Source organism: Rhopalosiphum maidis, chromosome 4, assembly GCF_003676215.2.
Source record: "Rhopalosiphum maidis isolate BTI-1 chromosome 4, ASM367621v3, whole genome shotgun sequence".
NCBI lineage: Eukaryota > Metazoa > Arthropoda > Insecta > Hemiptera > Aphididae > Rhopalosiphum > Rhopalosiphum maidis.
In genome coordinates, this window is record NC_040880.1 from 11,968,018 (window position 1) to 11,989,427 (window position 21,410).

The 21,410-nt window shown below is 25.7% G+C and overlaps 1 protein-coding gene across 3 annotated transcripts in view; it reads left to right on the plus strand.

Annotated features, from left to right (window-relative positions):
* Positions 1-21,410, plus strand: part of LOC113548370 (allatostatin-A receptor-like) — a 173,233-nt gene that overhangs the window by 117,017 nt on the left and 34,806 nt on the right. The window contains exon 5 of one of the 3 annotated variants that reach the window (XM_026949221.1): positions 3,738-3,936. The exons of the other annotated variants lie outside the window; for them this stretch is intronic. The gene's annotated coding sequence lies outside the window, so the exon portion shown is untranslated. Of the gene's footprint in view, positions 1-3,737; positions 3,937-21,410 lie in introns of those variants that run through there. 3 annotated transcript variants of the gene reach the window in all.

The following is a 21,410-nucleotide window of genomic DNA, read 5'->3' on the forward strand; positions in this document are numbered from 1 at the left end:
ACCAGAGTTTTTTGAAAATAAGAATTCCTATAGTGCAATTTTTAATAGTTTTAGAACTTTTTTCTAGAATCTACGAAAAACTCAAAAATTACACCTTTTACATATAAATATCAATCCTGAGTAGATGGCTAATACTTTTTTTGTTAACCAAATTACACGTTATACATTATTTTCATCTACATTAAATTGTCATAAATCTAATAGTTTTACTTATCACGTATGCTAAGACCGTCAAATTTAAAAACTACATTAAACCACATAAAGAAAAATCATCTAATACATCTTCATTTTCCATGCATTAGCAAAATTGTCAAAACTAAAAATTTAAAAAAAAAAATTATTTTTTTATATATATTAAAAAATTCTTCAAACGAATTGATCCAATAACTATTAAAAAGCTTAAATAACCCTTATTTATTATACAAAGATAATTTAAATTAGCTATTATAACATGCAGACTCTTCATTATAAGTATATATCAACAAAAATAATGTCACTACGTTTTGAATAATTTATTAAAACTCAGTAATATATTCTCATAAATGCTTTCATTGGTCTGTATAATATATACCTTTAATTTAAACATGGAGATCTGCAAAATGGCTTTCTTTGAAATTTTATTTTTAATTATAAATCGCATGTTGATATTGTTTTACAATTTAATATCAACATAATAACATCAAAGCGTATTGTCAGATAAACTTATATTTTTCAATCAGAGGATGAATAATATAATAAAATCGTACAAATATTTGATATTTTGATCCGTTTAGGTATTTGTATTTCAAAAAAATAAATTCGCATTTTTATAGTAAATAAAAATATTTTATAAAATAATTATCATCAATAATATCAAAACAGAAAATTAATAACTGAATTTAAAGCATGTATTGATATTTATTCAAACTTAAAATAGGTATATAAAACTTGTAATATCTGAGTTTGTATGGAACGTTTCATGGAGTACCTACTCAATTAAAAAAATTTTTCTGAAATACTTACATTGGTATTATCGGATAGAAATACAACGTTATATTTTTACTTTTACGTTTTATTATCATGATATACAACTATTACGTAAATATATTATAATTGATGTATATTGTATTAAAATTGTTTGTTGTTGTAAAATTGTATTTATTGCGATCGTAAAATATTAAATTGAATTCCAGAATATTTATTAGTATTTTACTCTGGTAAAATAATAATTTCCCCGAGTCTATTATTATTATTATTATTAAATAGGTAGTTGCAAAATAACCTTTTCGATTAAAAATTAAATCAGAAAATCAGATTATCAGATCGATTTTGTTTATAATACGTAGATTTGTTTAATTATATTTGAACCACTATTTTATTATTTTAAAATAAAATTTATCAATAGAGCAAATATATAAGTATATGATGAGCCAAAAATCATCCGTTGTTAGTCATAGTTTAAATACTCATACAAAGACCCACATCAGAGTAAAACCTTTTTAGTTTGACGTATATTGAGACAGTTATAATTCAACCTGTGACTCTATAAGTTATAATTTAAAATTTAAATAACTATTCAAGGATTTACGTTAATTAAAATGTATTTTTATTATACTTATATCAAAAAACATTTATGAGTGAAAAAAAGTTCAATTTTGTATTTTATATCATTATTTTTTGAGTAAATATTATTGAATCAAAACTATTTAGATATAATTCTATTATAAATTTTCCAAACGAATATATTGATCATTCACTGACTAAAGTATACCAACTAGAAAGATTATTTCGAACAAATATTGAAGTACCTAAATAGGCTCCAACGAGAGAAGCAAATTTATATAAACATTTAAATCCGTAACGAGTATCGAGTTAACATCTATATGACCACCGTTATTACCAATATGCTAAATCATCAACCATAATAGGTTATCATTGGCTAACAATTAATCAAAATAATATTAAATTAAAAATCCTTTAATAAAATTTTTATCGATTAAGTTATTTTTAATATCAAATAACAGTTACAATCGCTTCCTAGTATTAACAAAACGCAATGTTAAATAAATTGGTCATTACTACTTTAAATACCATAGAAGTGTTCTAATTGCTTTAAACAAGCTATTTACTATTCATAAATAATATTATTTTTTAAAAAAACCGTTATTTATTACGGATTATAAATTTTATTTAAATTTATTTAAATTCATAAATTCACAATTTATCTAAATTACATGATATTTTTTTCAAATTGTAGTTAAATGTTAATACTTCTTCGAATGCATTAAAATACCATAAAGCTAAATAATTGCTTTATCTATTTCGATATTAACTAAGTAATGATAAATAAATTCCCGTATAATTTCTTTTCACCCGTGATTTTTAAATCATAATCTGATTGAGGGCCAAATATTTGTTTTTTACAGCCAAAATTACACCGAAATATAATTTTCTCATTCATTCACGATTCACACTCATCCGGTCCATCGATTTTCTCTACTATAAAACATTTTATTGAATACCAGTGATGTATGAAACTTTAAATATAGTATTTCTTCAAACGAATACATGAATTTCTTTAAAAAAAATTTTTTTTAAAAATCCTGAACAAAATGTGACGTCATATATGTAATATGGTTTTACAATTATGATTACTGTTTAATATATATATTTTTATGTGAACATTTTTTCCGCTCTAAAGAGTGCTAAAAAAAAGTTTCGTGTAGTACTTATAAAATTCGAAAATCAAGTGTAGATGGTTTTTGGAATAAGTATAATTTATATTTCTTCAAAATATTTTCCAAGCTGAGGAAAAATATTTATGGAATGTCAGCACGCGTTGTTTTTTATCCGTAAGAATTGTTTTCAAATTCAATGATTCATCGTTAATGTAGAATTAAATATCCTAACACTCCAATACTGGGATTGAGCAAATCGGACATGCCTATAACAAGGTTTCATGTTTATTTCATATAATGCCGATTGGGTATTGATTTTTAACATTATTTTTTTTACATAAGTAATTATATATTATGAACTTTCTCGTTATATCTAACTTGCTTATTATGTTAGAAAACAATAATTATAATATGTTCTATAAGAATAAAATTTAGATCAACTAATATATAATAATTATTTACATAATAAAATTGTAATTTAACCCCCATCGTAACAATATCGAACGCACGCGAACAGTAGATAAAACGAATTGAATTAAAAAAGTATTGTAGTTTAATATAATTTTATATTTATTTAATTATAAAAAAAAAAATTGATTGTTATCCGTATGTATAGCGTACTTCCACTTTAGCCACTTTGAATTAATCGTTTTTTTTTTTTTTACATTAAAAAATTTGAATTCTTTTTTAGTAATTTAAATTTTAAATTTAATTATAATACCTTTACTATAGTGGTGTTTATCTACTAAATGTATTGCAATTCATGTTTTACAATTGTATATATTTCTATTTAATCGTATTATTATTTATTTTCTATCTAATATACTTCAAAATCAATAAAATAAACAATATGTATACTTATCTGTCTTATCTAGATTATAGTTCATAATATACTGAAAAAGATTAATATTCTAGTTAATTCAGCTGCATAAACTGACAAGCCATTTAGTTTTTAAACCCATGTATTAAACGTATAATATGTATATTTTAATAATAAAATTTATTTCAATAACTAAAAGTGATTCAGCATTTTTCATATATCGATAATATTTTAGTTATACCTATTCATTTGAATTCCAGGATTTTTACTAAAATTTAAGATGCTTTACAACCGCAGCCGTCGCAGAAGGAAAATGATAATTTTCCGGACTGGACAAAACGTATTAATTACGGTGAAATCCGCAAATATTCACAACCAAATTAAATTTATCTAATTTTATTATTTTATTTAGAAACTATATAAAGATCATCTAAATAAATAGATAATATTAATAATATTATTTAAATTATACGGAATAAATAAGATATCATTGTTGTCTGAATTGGATTCTTTAGATTTTACTCGAAAAGACTACAATAAAGTTAGTCTTTGCCATTGATCATTCCCGAATACATTATAAAAAAGGAGAAAGTAAGTAAGTGCTCTGCTGTATAGTATCTATGTCTATAATATCAAGTGTACCTTGTCGTTTATAAAACCACTGTAATTTATGTGTTAAATTTGAATTCAATGATTAATTACAGCATACGAAAAACGATTTTGAACGATGACGATAAGTCATTACTAAATATATTTTATGATATATTCATATTGCTATTAAATGATTGATTTTGCTATATATTAGTAATAAATTAATTAATATTAATTAATTTTTGCTAAAAAATTGTATTTACTATATTATTATTAATATACAATTATTATAGAAGTATATATGAATATTGAATACGATATACATATAAATATATATTACTAATTATCATACACTTGTTAATTAATACCGATTTACCTAAAACGAAATGAATAGGTTCATATGATATAAAAAAGCAATAGCATAGAGTTCTAAATATTTTAAAAAATATTGTTTTATCGTTATACGTGTATATATAAAATCTCCTCGAATAACAAAAACATAACAACAAAATAAATAAAATCATTATATTTCGTTTAAATATTTATAAAAATGAATAATGTTCTTACATTTTTATATGTAATTATCGGTTCCAATTTGAACTAGGTACTTATGAGCAATAATAAACTAAATCATCAAGCATTAGCTTTAAATTTGAACATTTAAATAATATACATTTTTAACTACAAAATAATTTTCAAATATTCGTAATCTTGACAGCTTTTAATAAAATATAAACTTTAAATGCTTTTAAAAAACATGAATGCCTATATATCTTTAATATTTTTATATAGCTATAATAACAATTCATGAAGAACTTTTTATTAAATTATTAAACTTTTTGACGAACAATATATTTTTTAACGATAACTATAGAAAATAAAACTAAAAAAAAAATCGACAAATAATGCTTATACATACCTCAAAAAACAATCAACATATTTTGAAAATTAAACCATGTATTGAAAATACTTATAAAAACAATTTTTGAAAATTTCATACATCTACGGTTATTTGTTTTTGAATTTCAACAAAATAAAAAAAAAAATTAAGTTTTTTACCCAATTATTAGTACTGAGAATTTTTCACTCTTGATACCCCAGAGTACCAACTATATTTACTTTCCTATCAGAAATGATATTGAAGTTGGAATTGAAGCATTTTTTTTTTAATAAAAAGTTTCTTCGGACTTAAAAATAAAAATAAAAATACGCATCATTGTAAAATCAATACTATATATAATTGCTCTGTTCAGAATTTAAAATGTAAGGTTTAAATTTATCACATTATGTACATTTTTCAAATTTTATTTTTTTATTGATTAAATAATCAATTTTACAGAGATAAAAACTAATAGAATTTTGATAATTTTGAATAAATTTGCATAAATGTAATGGTATAGTAAAAATGATTTAGTATAAATTAATGATACTCTCTTCTGATTCGCTATAACTTCAGGGATAGGTATACAAGTCAATTTCTGTTATAATACTTTAGTATTCCATTTCGCTATCTCGTTTTATTGTATCCATTCTCGTGATATGTAGCATTATGCTACATATATATATATTCATTATTTATCAAATTATAGTCAAACTAAAATGATTATTAATTTGTGTTCATTTGGACAGCTACAGGCCAGGCCATCATTCTAAGAATTAAATTTAAATTTCAAAAATGAACACACTAATTTTATGAACTAAAAAATATACGTAATAAGAGTAAACACAATTAATAAAGCCTTAAACGAAATATTATAACAATTTTAAATTAATAGTTGCAATTACGGTTTTTGATTACGGTCTGGATGTTTTAGCTTCAGATTTCATTTAAATGGGTCAATAACAGAACACTCCAGTTTATGCACTCCAAACTTATATACCATAAAGCTTACTTCATCATTTGATTAATTTTTTCACCACCCTTTTTGTCTCAAAAATTATTAAAATCTTTTAAACTTTTGTGCATTTTCAGATTAATATTGAATAGCGATAATGTTTTATCTAACCATAATATAATACAGTGTTATTTTTAGAATTTAATTTTCATTCCGATTATTTTTTTATTATCAATTATTAATTTACCAGAGCTAATGTCTTAAAATAAAATATATTTTAAACATATTACTTAGCTGAATGGTACTATTATCAAATTATAAAATTATTGTTCCAAACAAATTGAGTAATATTTACGATTATCGGAGTAAAGTTGTGGGGCAGACTAAGTGCAGCATAACAACAATATGGTTACCAACAATTCAAATAATCGACACGTATATTATAAGTAAACACGATTGGTTTCTTTTTTTTTTTTAAGTAAACATTAAGCTTTTAACAGATTTCTGTTTTTACTTTTGTTTGACAAATAATACGCCTTCGTTGAAACGAATCATATATATGTATATACGTTTAAAAACAACTACAATTTTTATGTTTTACGATATTATTTTTTAAATAAAACTTTTGCTCCAAGTGTTTTTCTAGCACTCAATGACAACTGATCACAACGATATTTTCTGATTCTAGGAAAATACATAATATTATAGATACACTAGATTTATCCCATCGATATTAATGATTTAGTAATACGTTCAGTCTAGTTCATAAAATAAAATAATTAAAAACTGCTCAATAACAGTTAACAGACAATATATTAACTTGAATTGTATACTTAAGCCTAGGCATACCATAACACGGACATATTATATTTGGGTTTGGAAAAACGCTCAAAGCTGTTTATCATTTTAAACAAATAAACACTATTTATTTCAGTTCAAAAATAAATTGTTTTCATTTGAGCAGTCACTCATTGGGCATTCGAAGAGAATCCTCTTGAAGTGTTTTATAGAGAAAAGAGTAATTTAAGAATAACGTGTTCGTTGCACGGTTGTCAAGCAAAACATTTACGCTTTGCGTTTTTAATTACCTCTATAGTGCCTAGCGGATCTGAAGACGAATATTATTATGCCAACAGAACACATCGCTCAGTCCGCTCAGGTAAAAAAAAGAACGCCAAGGCTATAGTCATACACCTAAATAAAACATGTCACTGCAAGGACTAGAAAAAAAAACCTTTGAATTTTTTTTATCCAGCCATTTCGCATTTACGCCGCCTTTGTTAACAATCAGCGTGTATATCGTGTGGCGGACTAATTTTTCGTGTTTGAATTGGATAGCCATCAAAACGTATACGCCGCCGCGGCGAGCTGTGGCTGACAAACAACGCATTATATCATATTATAGTGACGTCGCCGATATAGTTTTCCGTTCAATGGATTTATGTGTAAAAACAAAGAACCGTTTTGTACCTGCGAGCACCACCGCAGGAATAAATAAATTGCGACCGCTCCCTTTTTGTTTTCAAAACCTTCGTCCAACAATGGCCAGACAGCACAGCTGATCGTTAGCCGTTAATAGTATTATTAACTAGCCTATAATAATATCATCATGTATTATATGGTGACAATAATAATAATACGTAGTTTGCATAATATTATCATCATAATTGATAGTCGACCGGTCGAATCCGTTTGCAAAGAATATGAAACCGAACACACACACACACGCCCGCCCTCGTGACAGATTCGACAACACACAACACTCACAAAATAATTCCACGTTATACATCATAATATATAGTTATACACGTGAAACCAGAAACTGAAAAATATCTGCAGTGTACTCGGAATTTGAAGGGGAGGGGGAGGTTATGTATACGATACATACCGGTCATGTCGCTGCGTGTACGAAACACGAGCCAAACGCGCAGCAAACCCACATTTGGAATTTCCTATACGCCGGGGAGGGGTTTATGACGTATATCATACATAACAATAATTTGTATTATACGTACACTATCACATAATATGATATACACAGGTAGTGGCAAGCTGTCTTTAGGTTACGTCGCGCACGTCACGAAATTTAAAGTGTACGTCTCATCAATAACGACATCCGCAGTAGTTGACTTTTTTTTTCATTTTCATTTTCCCGTACGAAATAATAGCCGTTTTGCGTAATTATTTTTGTACGCTAAAAACTGAAATAATTGACTGCCGAAACACGAAATATTGTAGTTTAATTAGTTTTTTTCCCCGATTCTCCGAATCCACCAACACGTTGTATATCGATGCCCGTAAACACCGATCGGTGACCCATATTATGATAAACAATTGACGATATCAATCGATGTCGTTACAGCGTGTGGATTGAGTCGGATTCGAGTAATCACGCGTGCTCGTAATGTATACTTTTCCAAAATTGGTATACCGCATTCATAATTAAATAGAAAACCGCTTTAAAAATTTACCTCGTTTATTGTCATAATAACAATACAACTCATGCCGAGACCTCTAAACGATTTAATGCCTTTGAATTCCTCGCAGCACCTACCTAACTTTTTGCTTAATATTTACATGAACATAAACGCAAAACGAAGTTAAAAAACCGATTATCTTTTTTATCACCTATCTAGCTGTTAGAACAAAATGAAACGTTTTCTAAGGACATATTTTTTATCGTATTAATTATTCAGATACAACTTACAGTTTTCCATACTATTATAATATGTTATGGTTTCAGTAAAAAAAAATTCTTAAGTGATAACTTAACCGTAATAAATCGAAAAACTAGTTATACGTTTACCTACATCTTCTATTATTATTATATGAGATAAACCACATAAATAGACAATTATAATAAATAAATTTAGAAAGTCATTTATATAACCATTTTATACCCTAAAATATGATAAGAAATAAAGTAAGAAAAATAACAAAATAATAGTGATCGTTAGAATACTCATTATTTATATATAATTTCAGTTTAAAATACTACAGTTTACAATATTTTTATCTGAAATTAACACTTTAAAAAAAAAGGAATACCGGTAGACCAGTTATAGAACTTAAAAGTAATATTTTTTGTGACCAAGCATATCTATAAAAATGGAATGGACATCATTTTTTTATTTATATACTTAAACATCTGTGGTCGAATTGTTTTCAATTATATTAAAATAGTATTTTAGAAGTTTTTTTAATCTCATTTACATTTTACAGATGACTAGATCTTAATACATTTTTAAACTTCATCAACATTTAAAACATTTTGTATAAAATAATAGATTCCACGAATAAAACTTAAGCCAGAGGAGTCTAGTGACTGGACTACTCATTTATAAACAATACTTATTTTATAAAACAACAAAAAGTGCTACGTTGTTGTATATTTGTTTATAAACTAAAAAGTTTTCCGAAATGTAATATTATAAAACTTTACATAAATTAGTAACGAAAAAATATAAAATAATTAAAGACACTTCAAAAGAAACAAAAAACAAAAAACTATTAAATTCAAGTTTCAATGAATGCTCACTTGAAAAGAATAAATACATTATTATTACTATTATCTATTATCATCATGTAATTTTAAATATTTCTTTGTTATAAACTGTAGTAATTTAATGCGTTTATAAAATAGAAAAAATTTCGAAGAACACGAAAATTAAAATTAAATATAGGTACAATAAAAATATTAATTGGTATCAAATAAATCGTCTTATCAAAACAACACGCAAATAAACATATTGCAAATATTATATGACTTACAACCAAGTATTAATATGCAATGATGGTCAACTTAAATATAAAAAATGGCTAAAATTATATACATACGTTTACGTCCCAAACTATCAAAATATTCTAATCCATTAGTATTCGGTATGTGCTCCGATAGTAATCGAAGCAATCCTTCTAGAAAATTTAATACAAAATAATGCAGAGATTTAAGAACTAATCTAAATAAAAAAATTAAATTAAATTATAAAGTGTTTGGATTGTTTTTCATACATCTTAAGTTATATCACATATCATACATAACCGCACATATACACATTTGAAATATTCAATTTAAATATTGTATCATGTATATGTTACTGCGAATGTCCGCAATTGGTGAGTGCTGACAAGTCTCCGGTTAATGTCGTCATACACCAAAGTCATTGGTGAATGTTGGCATATTGATTAAATTTGTACCGCTTGTAAACATTTACTAGCGAATGTCGACATTTATAAAACGATATTGGTGAATGTTGGTAATGCCGATATTATTTGATCTGATCTTATCTAAAATTCTATAGTACTTACCTAAACACGACGTACTCGTAATTGCAAAACAAAGTGCACCACAAAAAAGTGTGGTTGTAGAAATGTTGGCATTTTATGCAGTTCAAAATGTCATGACAGTTTGTCATGTTGCAATAAAGAGAACAATATTCGCCGTTGTTTTAAAATAATAATTTCTGTATAACAAAATAAATTCGTTACACTGATGACAATACCTCCAGGTATCTGACATTTTACATTGAATGAGTTTTTGGTATCAAAATATTTGATATCTCCTTGCGCACAAAATTAATTTTCTGTATAATAACCTAAAATTAATTATTTTCCCTCCAAATTGAATTTAAGTGATAACACGTATCCAAATATAGTATCCTGTGACAACCATTGAACTATACGATATCATATAGTTCAATGGTGACAACACGCATCTACACAGTTTACCGTGTGAAGGATTCGAGGACGGCTTTACATACGGAATCCTTTTATTATACCAGGTAATTATTACATATTATATGATAGATTTTAAAAAACAGACACAATTATACAACTCGTTAATATTAAAAAAAAAAAACAGGTACCCACATGGTAGTTGGTAATATGTTTAAATTATAATGTTAATATAAGCAATTTTAAAAAAAGATGTAATAACTATTCGAGACACTTAATAAGGCATTTATTATATTGTTATAATTTCATGTACTTATAATTATTGTATTATATATATACTATACACCTAACTATATAAACATATAAATGAGTTGATGTATAACTTATCAAATGCCAATTTATGTGTTAAATTACAAATTATTATTTCCATCGCTTTGTATAATTGTTTGAATGATACCGTCGATTATTATTTGTTTTGATTCGATAAAATCAATATCGTTTAAATGTTTATGCAATAATATACACTATTGGTTGACGAGACCATCGGGGCTCCACGTCAAACTGTATTTTTTTAAATCCTACACCAGTGACCCTTATATCGAGTTTTGTGATATACTACCACCCCTGAAGCTTTTCAATAAACGTTTGGCTCTGGCCCTACAATTTACCCGACAGTATTAAACACGTGTATATATACGTGTAAACGTGACATGGCAACTCGTTAAAAATCGTTTGCATTAATCATACGCGAAAGGGGGAATACAAATTACCATACCTATCTAATAAATCCAAAACGGGTGTCAATAATCACATTTAACCCTTCAACCAAACTTAATATACGCAGTTTAGAATCACCGGCGTTGCTTGCGAGGTAAATATTTTCTGACCAATATAAATATGTATTTTTTACATAAGCCCGAGGAAGCATCGTGTATTATTTAAAAAAAAATCTTTAAGTATATCTATAAAAAAGTGGTCTATCACTATAGTAAATTAAAATATATTTTTTAAATGTTCTAACTATTGTTTTTTATATCGTGATAAATAGTTTCTCTTCAAAGTGTGGGGAAGAATATCTACGTGAAATAATCATTCTTAGGGTTTGCGAACGAAGCGATTTTACTTGTATAGTAAGTCTTCTAGCTTTTGTGCGAATTTCATGTATGGCCTTTTAAACATGTTTCCCAAGACAAAAGAAATGTCTATTTACTTCTGTACACAACAATATGTTGATATAAATCTCACATACAATCATTCAGTTATCACTCATCAGTCTTAAAATTGTTAAATACTTTGATTTGATTGAATTTCTCCTTTCATGCATTGATATAGTCTTGAATACTAATATAGTTATAATTAATCAATTATTTTATTTAGCTTGTTCTATAAACCTGTTAAAATTAATTCAATTTACTTGTCTAAATAATTATCAAAATAAGAAAACAATAAAATTCCACTGTCCGCTTTTATCCTGTACAGTATTCTAAAAATATATTATAATACGGCGTATCGTATAAGCAACAATATTTGGATATAAGTTTTCACTTAATTTTATTTATTTTAATATTTGCATACATAATTTATTTTGAAGTTTATAAACTACTATTTTTATCAAATAATTAAATTAAGACAATTATTTGAAGTTTTTAACTATTTAATATTCTATGTTGAATGGCGGCCAATGTGTTACATTAGATGAATTTACATCAAATGGTGTACCGATGGCATTTCACTCAACCAATAAATACCCGACTGTCAATTTATGAATAATATAATATTCATGAATTTTAACTATTACCTAAAAAAAGCCGTTATCCCACTACAAAATCAACTAGACTTAGTACTGGATTTGTCCAATAAATAATGATTCAACTATAATACCCCAAAAACGATTGCGGTGAGGTTTAATGATCCCAAAGACTTCACGTCTCTCCAGCTCAAAATAAAAGACAGCGCAATTACCATTTACCATTAAAATCTGCCTTTGTTTTGTTTATAGAACGCATTTATTATTGTCCACGCCTTTACAAATTATATTGAAAATAAATTCAACAAATTATGATCTAAATTATATTATATGGTTGACATTATAAATGTCTACTTCTATCTTTTATCTACACTCTACAGTAGCAAAATTTACAAGATAAAAATAATATTAAATAGTTAACAAATACATTGCTTTGAATAATAATAAATTTAACAGCGTGAATTGAATTTTATAAAAATAATCAAGTATACATATATATTTTTATCTTTCTAAAAACAAAAATAAAACAAAATGAAACTACCAAAAATCATCTGAAAAATTCGCAATCTTATTTAGGTTTGGTCGTCATGATTTTACTATTGTGGACATCATCTCCAGCCTATAAAGCGAGTTAAACTATAAAATGAAAATAAAGGAAACAGTCACACCCACTCAGAATGATGACATCTGTTTTATTGCTCCACAACATTTGGCCATTCCTTCTGACAGTTTCAATTTTCGTCTTATTCTAAGTGTAGTATTCTGAATAATAATTAATGATTATTAATCGTTTCTAAGCCTTCTGACTAAATGAATAGTTTTCATTTACACCTCCAGTAGATAAATAATAAAAAACGATTAGTAAAAATAGTATAAATTAAAACACGAATTTTATAATACTGTAATGTTTAAAAATAAAAATATTATTAATTAGGTACGATGGTAATCATAATTATTTTTTTTTAACAAGGCAAAATTAATAAATGTTTTTTCAGTTTACCAATTAAAATAAATAATTAAACATTTAACACGCATTATTCTCAAGTTAATTTGTTTTATTGTTTAATTTAATACGTTAACCAACATGCATGCAATTTACTTAAATACAGTATTCGTGTTTATAACGTAATATATATTTTTATATAAGTAGAGTGATTTAGAAAATCAAATCAATATTATTTATTTATTTATAAATGGATATTTTTATGGTGTTATAATAATATTAAAAAAATGTATACTGTAATAAATTAAAAATAATTAAAATGTATAATTTTTTAAACCTTTTATTATTTTCATTAAATGTACTCCTGAATTTAAACTATATTAACTTTGAATTATAACTATGTGTATTATAATATAAATTACAGACAATGGTTTCTCTAAGATCTTAAAACGTAATTAACAACATGAATAATTCAGTAATATAAGAACGCTAAATTTTAGCTAATTTGTCATAATTCTACGATATACGTTATACTAAGGTAAGCGAATCAAATATCTAACACCGGAGTAAATAGAATAACCTTTTTTTTAAAAAAAACTTACAATATTTAAATAATGTACAAGTACTTTTTGTATTGACAATGTTTTTATATTTACATGATAAAAAAAGTCTTCTAAAAATCAATTTTTTATTTTTATAACTTAACTATTTTGTCTCTATAGATGTTATTTTCACGTTTTTGTTTAAAGTTTATAACAAAATAGATGACTACATACATAGTTACTGTACTATTCAATTCGCTATGCTCACCGAATATGTTTTTTTATCGGTCCTAAGCAAATATTTTTTCATCCCAATTCGAATTTTTACCATTCAAACGTACAACAGCCTCAGGCTTATTCTAGTGGCTTAGGCATCACCACGCGTGAAAACTTTATTTCCCAAGAACAAATTGTAACGTCAAAAATGAAATTATACACCCCTAGGGGGCAAAGACAAGACGTCTATAATAAAGATGTTAAAGAATATTCCAAAAATACAAACAACTATCAATGATGATTGGAAATTAAATTAAAATTTTAAAAAGTAAACATTAATATAATAATAATTAACAAAGTAACAGATAAATTGAAAAATTTAATTAAATTCGATTGAATATAATTCTAAATGACCAGAACGTCTTTAATCCTTGCCAAAGTCGTAAAACAGGGTGAGGACTCTGCTCCCTCTCTATATAAAAATATATCAAAGCATATCTTTGTTGGTTTTTAATGTACAATTAAAAAAGTATTTTTATTCTGAAAAATATAATATTTCTAAAGCAACTATTTATAAACAAATTATATACTTTATACGTATTTATCTAAATCAAATTTTAAACAACAGTTTTGAGTTATTTAATTTTGTATAAAGTACCAAGAGTAATAGGATAATAGATTTTTATGGCATTGCGTCTATGATGATTTTAAAATTAAAACTAAAGTTATAATAATAATACTTTAATTATAGTGCTAGTTAACTTTAAAAAAACACTAAATGCTTATTTTTTCATAATTTAGTTTAATATTATACAACATTATCTTAATAGTGTATTTAAAAAGTCCGCTATTTCCATACCTATTGATCGTATACAAAGTTATCCTTAAATAATAAAATAATACAACTATTTTTGTTAGGTATAATTTAACGATGTCAAAAGAGTTTTATTTATAGCAAAAATAAAAATAAATCCGTTATATGGAATTTTTAACTAGGTAAAGTAGTTTATAGATAATCACTATACAAAATTACTCCTAAAACGTTTCACACTATCACAACCAAACACTAGTATACTGAAATTCCAATTATAACATTAGCTTTCAAGTAATCAGTTTCAATATATTTATCAATCGGTAAATTCAATATTTTCTGACCATCAATAATTTCTAATCCCTAGTAAATTACTAATCACTAATCATCCATAAATATCTCATTAATTATTTCTTTAATTCTATTTAATACTACTTAATTGCATTAAAAAAATTAATAATAAGCTTTATAAATGAATTAATTTTATTTAAAATGTTACGTATTCCCGTAAGGATCCTTGATATTTTTTAGTTTTTGTGTCCCACAATTTACCATTTTTTCCTTTTTATCTGAAAAAAACAATATTATTTCGAACAAAAAGTTTGTTTAGAAAAATTCAAAACCATAGTAACTTATTCAAAGAATACAATTCAATATATCAGAAATAGACATTTGGTTAAAATATTTTTTCGAGCTTGATTTTTGAACAAAAATATATTCGGTGATGTCTTTGCATGATTAATTTAAAATCACCAAATAATAACTTAAATTAATTATTTATTATTAAATTATGTGATTCGCTATAATTCCCTGATTCACGTACAATATGAAATTATGAACATAAAATTTACTAATATTTTTCCAAGCGCTGCACTGTATTTATGAACATAAATTGTTAAATGTAACCTATATTTTAAAATAAAAATATCATAAACTTTGTTTTTTAATAAATGAATAATAATTGTCTTCATTCGATTTACGTTATATAAAATAACTTTTGGTCAGTGGGTACAATAAACTTATAAATGTAGGTACTATATATTTTTAACATAAATATTTAATATTCCAACTTAACAGTAAATAGAATATAAAAATAATTACACATAATAATTTATAACATTGAAATAAAATAAAATTTAAAATAATACTCAATTTCATATGAGTAAATTAAATTATATTTTATTTTAAGCCATTATTAAAATATAAAATAAATAGCGTTGTTAAAATTTACAAAACTCTATGAGACATTTTTCTCATTAAAAAATTAACAAGTGTAAACGTAAACATTTATACTTTTTCTTATTAATTTATTAAAAATGAAAACCTCAATATATTATTTACCTACCCACTTCTTATGAATTTGATTTTCCAATACATTTACGTTCATAAATCATTGTGTGTAGCCGTCATAATTCGCGTCAAAGTTTATCTAGTTTTCAGAATATAGTCTAAAAAAAAAATCAATATACCTATATTATCCCTCAAACTATGCAAAAAGGTACTATGAATATTATGGTATAATGCAATGAATATATTCACAACTCACAAGAATACCTAATTCAATTATAGATGTCGTGAATTTTATTAATTACCTTAGTAACAATTATAACTCAACAGATGTTATTAAAAAAAAAAAAAATGTTTAAAAAAATATAACTTTGAAAATTATATATAATATAAAATAATTTTTTAAATATAATGGTGTGACTTATTCTCTTTTAATAAAAATATTATAAAAATGCTTTTACAATTTCATGGAAACCCTTTTCACAAGTATTCACATGATTGGACAAAGTTTCAAATATTTGTGTTTTTCCTCAGACCTAATAAAACTAAAAGTTGTTAGAATGTTCGATCGCGTTTTAAATCGAATAAGAACCAAGTTATTTCAGGCTGTTAACACAAATTATTACTTACAACTGATCTTCTAAAAGGTTTGATTCCTTTTTAAATTATAAAAAAACTAAGCATTTTCTGATTTTTTTTCATAAACTATGTGATATCTAAAATATTGTTTTATAACTACAACAATTAAAAATGTATTAAATATAATTATATACAGTTTTAAAATCAATGCATAATATTTTATTCAGATAATAAAAACAACATAAACCTATTAAAGTTAATCATACATTTTTATTGGGTCTACGCCAAAATAGCGAAACAATTAACCGCGAATGTAAAAATCGCGAATTGATAATAGCGAAAATAAAAATAGTAAATTTTAAAATAAGCGATTATGCATAATAGCTAAACTGCAGATTTTTATAATTTCTTTTTCAACTACTATAAAATATATAAAACTCTAACTTAATGAAACTTATTATTACCTGTACTTTAACGTATTTAAAGTCTTATTAGTTTAGTTTAATGTAATTTATAAATATTAATTTATTATAGTAAAGTATTAACTATTAGAGTAATCAGCTAATTTATCAAAATTATGATTATCTTGTTTATAATGTTTATACCTAAACACAAAACTATTTCAAAATTTAATATAAAAGTTTGTTTGAAATGTAATAAGTTAAATTAGAAAATTCACTACTGTTTTTACTATAAAAATATTATTATTTGTTTATTTACATTAAGTAAGAAAAGAAAAAGAAATGATCTACATTAATTTTAGTTATAATAAGTTTTCACTTTATTTTTCAACAATACCGATCAAAATATTTCAAGAAATAAGGACGGGTTTTAAAAGGCTAAATCTCGATATTGGAATAGACCCAAAAATTAGCATACCAAATATGAAATGACCAACTGTATGTGAGGCTTATAAATAGAGGTAATGTCACTGTCAGACCCCAGTGCTTTTGAATCATGGTTAGTACCGATGAGTTAATTTACATAAAAGGCATTCAACCAACAATTTTTCCTGAATATATAAAAATTGAATTTAAAATAATAATTATTTGTTCATTATATTTATATCTAATGTAAACACTATTAGTCATATAGGATAATTACTTTTAAAAATATATCATAATTATTTTTAATTAATTTACTACTATTATAAATCAAAAATAGCTATGACGAACTCAAAAATTTGATTTAATATAATTTTAACTTAGATATCATAAAATTAAAGGCTTGTGATATAAAAGATAATTTAATAACTATCTAAATTATTGCACGAAACATGTTATATAAAACCCGTAACTGTCGATTAATATTTTAAAATAAGCTATTATCAGAATGAAATTGTCAGGGAAGTTCGCATCACTTTGCACCCTGTACTTGACACAAGACAAAAATTACTACTCAATTAACCTGCTAATTAACAATGCGTATTATTACTTATTGAAATAAAATAACAATATGTATAAGTAGTTATATCAATTCATTCGTAATCGTAAAATGTGTATAAAAAAACTAAACTAAGAAAAAAATGTCTGGGAAAAATTATAATTTCCTATCCGTTGTGTATTAAAGTACCTAAATATGTATTGGAAGCGAAATAGCTCAAAAAATATTTGCATTATAAAAAATAAATGATATGATTTTGATTGGGTATCTGATCGTAAAAATATACATTTCTATACGTAGTAAAATAGTAAAACGGATCAAATTCGAATACACGGTAGTATAAAATACTAATCGCGTATTGAACTCTTGTAAATAAAATGAAGTTTATTCATTTTGATATCCTTCTTTTTTCATTTCACTGAACGAATAACTCGATAAATCAACAGTAGATAATAATGATATACTGTATTTACCGTGTACGTGTGCGTCTCACACGTACGTTTCAAATATATATATATATATAATATAATACGAGTGTGCGATGAGCGGGTAAGAGGAAAAAAATTCTTAGTTGATTTTTATTTATTTTTCTTACCCCAAACACGGGTAGACGCGTAAGTAAAAGTAGAAAAAAAAACCGGAGCAAAACCAACCATAGTAGTGCATTTTTCATCGTCATCCTCGCGTCGCACCAACGTGTTTATACATCACAATAATATTATTATAATATAATATATTATTATTATTACATATACCGTACACGGCGGCGGCGGCGGTGACGGGTGAGAATGGAACAACATATAACAGCTCGCGTGTTATTTCCGACAGCCGTTTCCTGCGGGGCGCCAGGCGTCCATCGGACTGCGCGCGCGTGTTGCGATTTTACAAAACGAATATTACAGGAAGAAACGAACACATGACATCGTTTGTTACACTCCCCGAGACGTGAATAAATCATATTACACGAGAAACTTACACCGAACACTGTATGTGTGTGTGTGTGTGTGTGTGTGTGTGTGTGTGTGTGTGTGTGTGTGTGTGTGTATTATCCACAGCTGGTCCATATGTATATGTATATACACTGTACTATCATATACATAATAATATTACATAGTAGGTAGTCGCTTACCCCGCACACCACCTCATCGACCATACACATCCGACCGAACACCCCGCGGGTTGGGTTAGCCTAACATAACCTAGCCATCAACAGACGCTTTTGTCGGATAGTAACAATAATAATAATAAAAATTATTCAAATATAAAGGAAGCTTAGGTACTTGTTGCGCGTTCATTCTTCGGAAGACTGAAGTATATTATGATAATATTATAATCCTTTCGCCGTAGACAAGATGTCCGTCATTTTTTCAACGCGTTCAAGTACGGGGTAATATGTCCTATTTGCATTATTCGATCGTAGCCCATATAAACTATACCAATGTAGTTCTTTTATCAGTTTTTGTAAATATTATTTTAAGTCGTTCCGTAAGATTTTTTTAAATATATTATATTTTTACGACTTTTTATTATTGTATTGCTTAAGTTTTTACTTTTTGAATGACGAGCAGTTAATTAGTATTAGGTTTAACTAATAGGTAAGTATTTAAAGCTTTAATTAGCGGTGTAAAACTGTAAAAGACCAACTTAGGATTACCTCTGTTTAACTTCACTTTACTCATATAAACTCTAAAATAAATACTTATTACTTATTAACTATAGTCCAACATTTTATTTTTTATACATAAAAGTACCCCAAAATGTATTCTACTTTGGAATACAAATTAAAACTATATAGTAATAGTAGTAATAGTACGTATTCATTCAAAAAATCAAAAATTTTAACTTGCGCTAGTTATTAAAAGTTGTAAGAATATATAAATATTATGTAAAAAAAGTATATTCTCAGAATTGGAAAATAATGAAAGTTATTTGATAAAAGAATCACTCAGTATATTATTATGATCTAACGTGATATTTCGTACACGCGATGACGTGTGGTATTTAACTATGTTCGTTGCCTGAGTCAGTCGTAGGTCCACCCTCAGTGGTTGTTTCGACTTTTAGAAATTAATGAAGATACTTGCATGACTTAAATTCCTTGTTATGGCCGAGAAACGGTTGTGATGTTTTAAGATTTATTTATGACGCGACGCATGTTGATTTTATTCAGAGTATATCGATCACAAATATTCTTTTACAGAGTACAATATATTCTAATTTAATTAGAATATGTTAATGAGATTGCACTTAATGATGAATTTGGTGATTATTAGAGTTTGATTTTCGTCGAGGATTTCTTTGATGTTGTGCAGTAGATTGGGAGACCTGCGAGTCGGGGCATAGATAAGGTATTCTTTGATAATGTGTTTCATAGTGATGCGAGTTTGACATGTACAGGTGGGAAGTCTTTGCTAATTAGGAAAGAGTGTATAGCGTAAGTTTGGCCGATTCTTATACGAGTGATAGCAATATCTTGACATCTACTGGAGTAATCATATTCTTGTCATTAAGTTTATTATAAACATATATTTACTCCGTTCACACTAACCACGCAAAATTTATTATAACGAACGCAAATTTCCTATGCATCCTCTATAATACGTTTTTAATATTTTACAACATAAATTTAATTCAAATAATCTTGATTATATAATTATAACCGTTTGAAGTTTCAAATATATTTATATTATTGTTTTCAAAATTCCTTGTTTTTCACCAAACTATATAAACATAATTTCATTCACAAGCTATATTGGCCACTAATCAATAAGTTTCGATAATAATAAAAAAGTACTTAATAGACAATAAACGAGTAAAAAATTATGCAAACCAAATCCACATATTCCTTTTAGGGGGTTTTAAAATAAAAATATTTTGAAAAGTTTCAACGATTTAAGTTGAAAATATAGTCCATTAAAATTCATTCATCCATAGAAAAACATTACAAATCAGCCAACACTTAAAACTTTGTACCACAAAACTCTGTAGGATAAATGAGTGTTACATTGGTTGATTAATGTTTATTCTAAGTTGTAACTATTTGTGGAAAAACGTTTAAAATACATCGTACTTTTCGAAATTATTTACTCGACGATTATTGACGATTGGTGATTATACTTTATCGGCCAGAATCGTCATATTTTACTTAAAATCTTTCTCTTAAATTTCGATTAAAATTTTTATTTATATGTTAATAAAAATGTAATATCATCATAAATGATTATTTTTCAATTTTCTCGTCGAATAATAATTACGGTCAATTGAAAAAAAATCCAAAAAGGTTATCCATGTCATGTCAAAATGAATCATGATAGAAACCTTACTC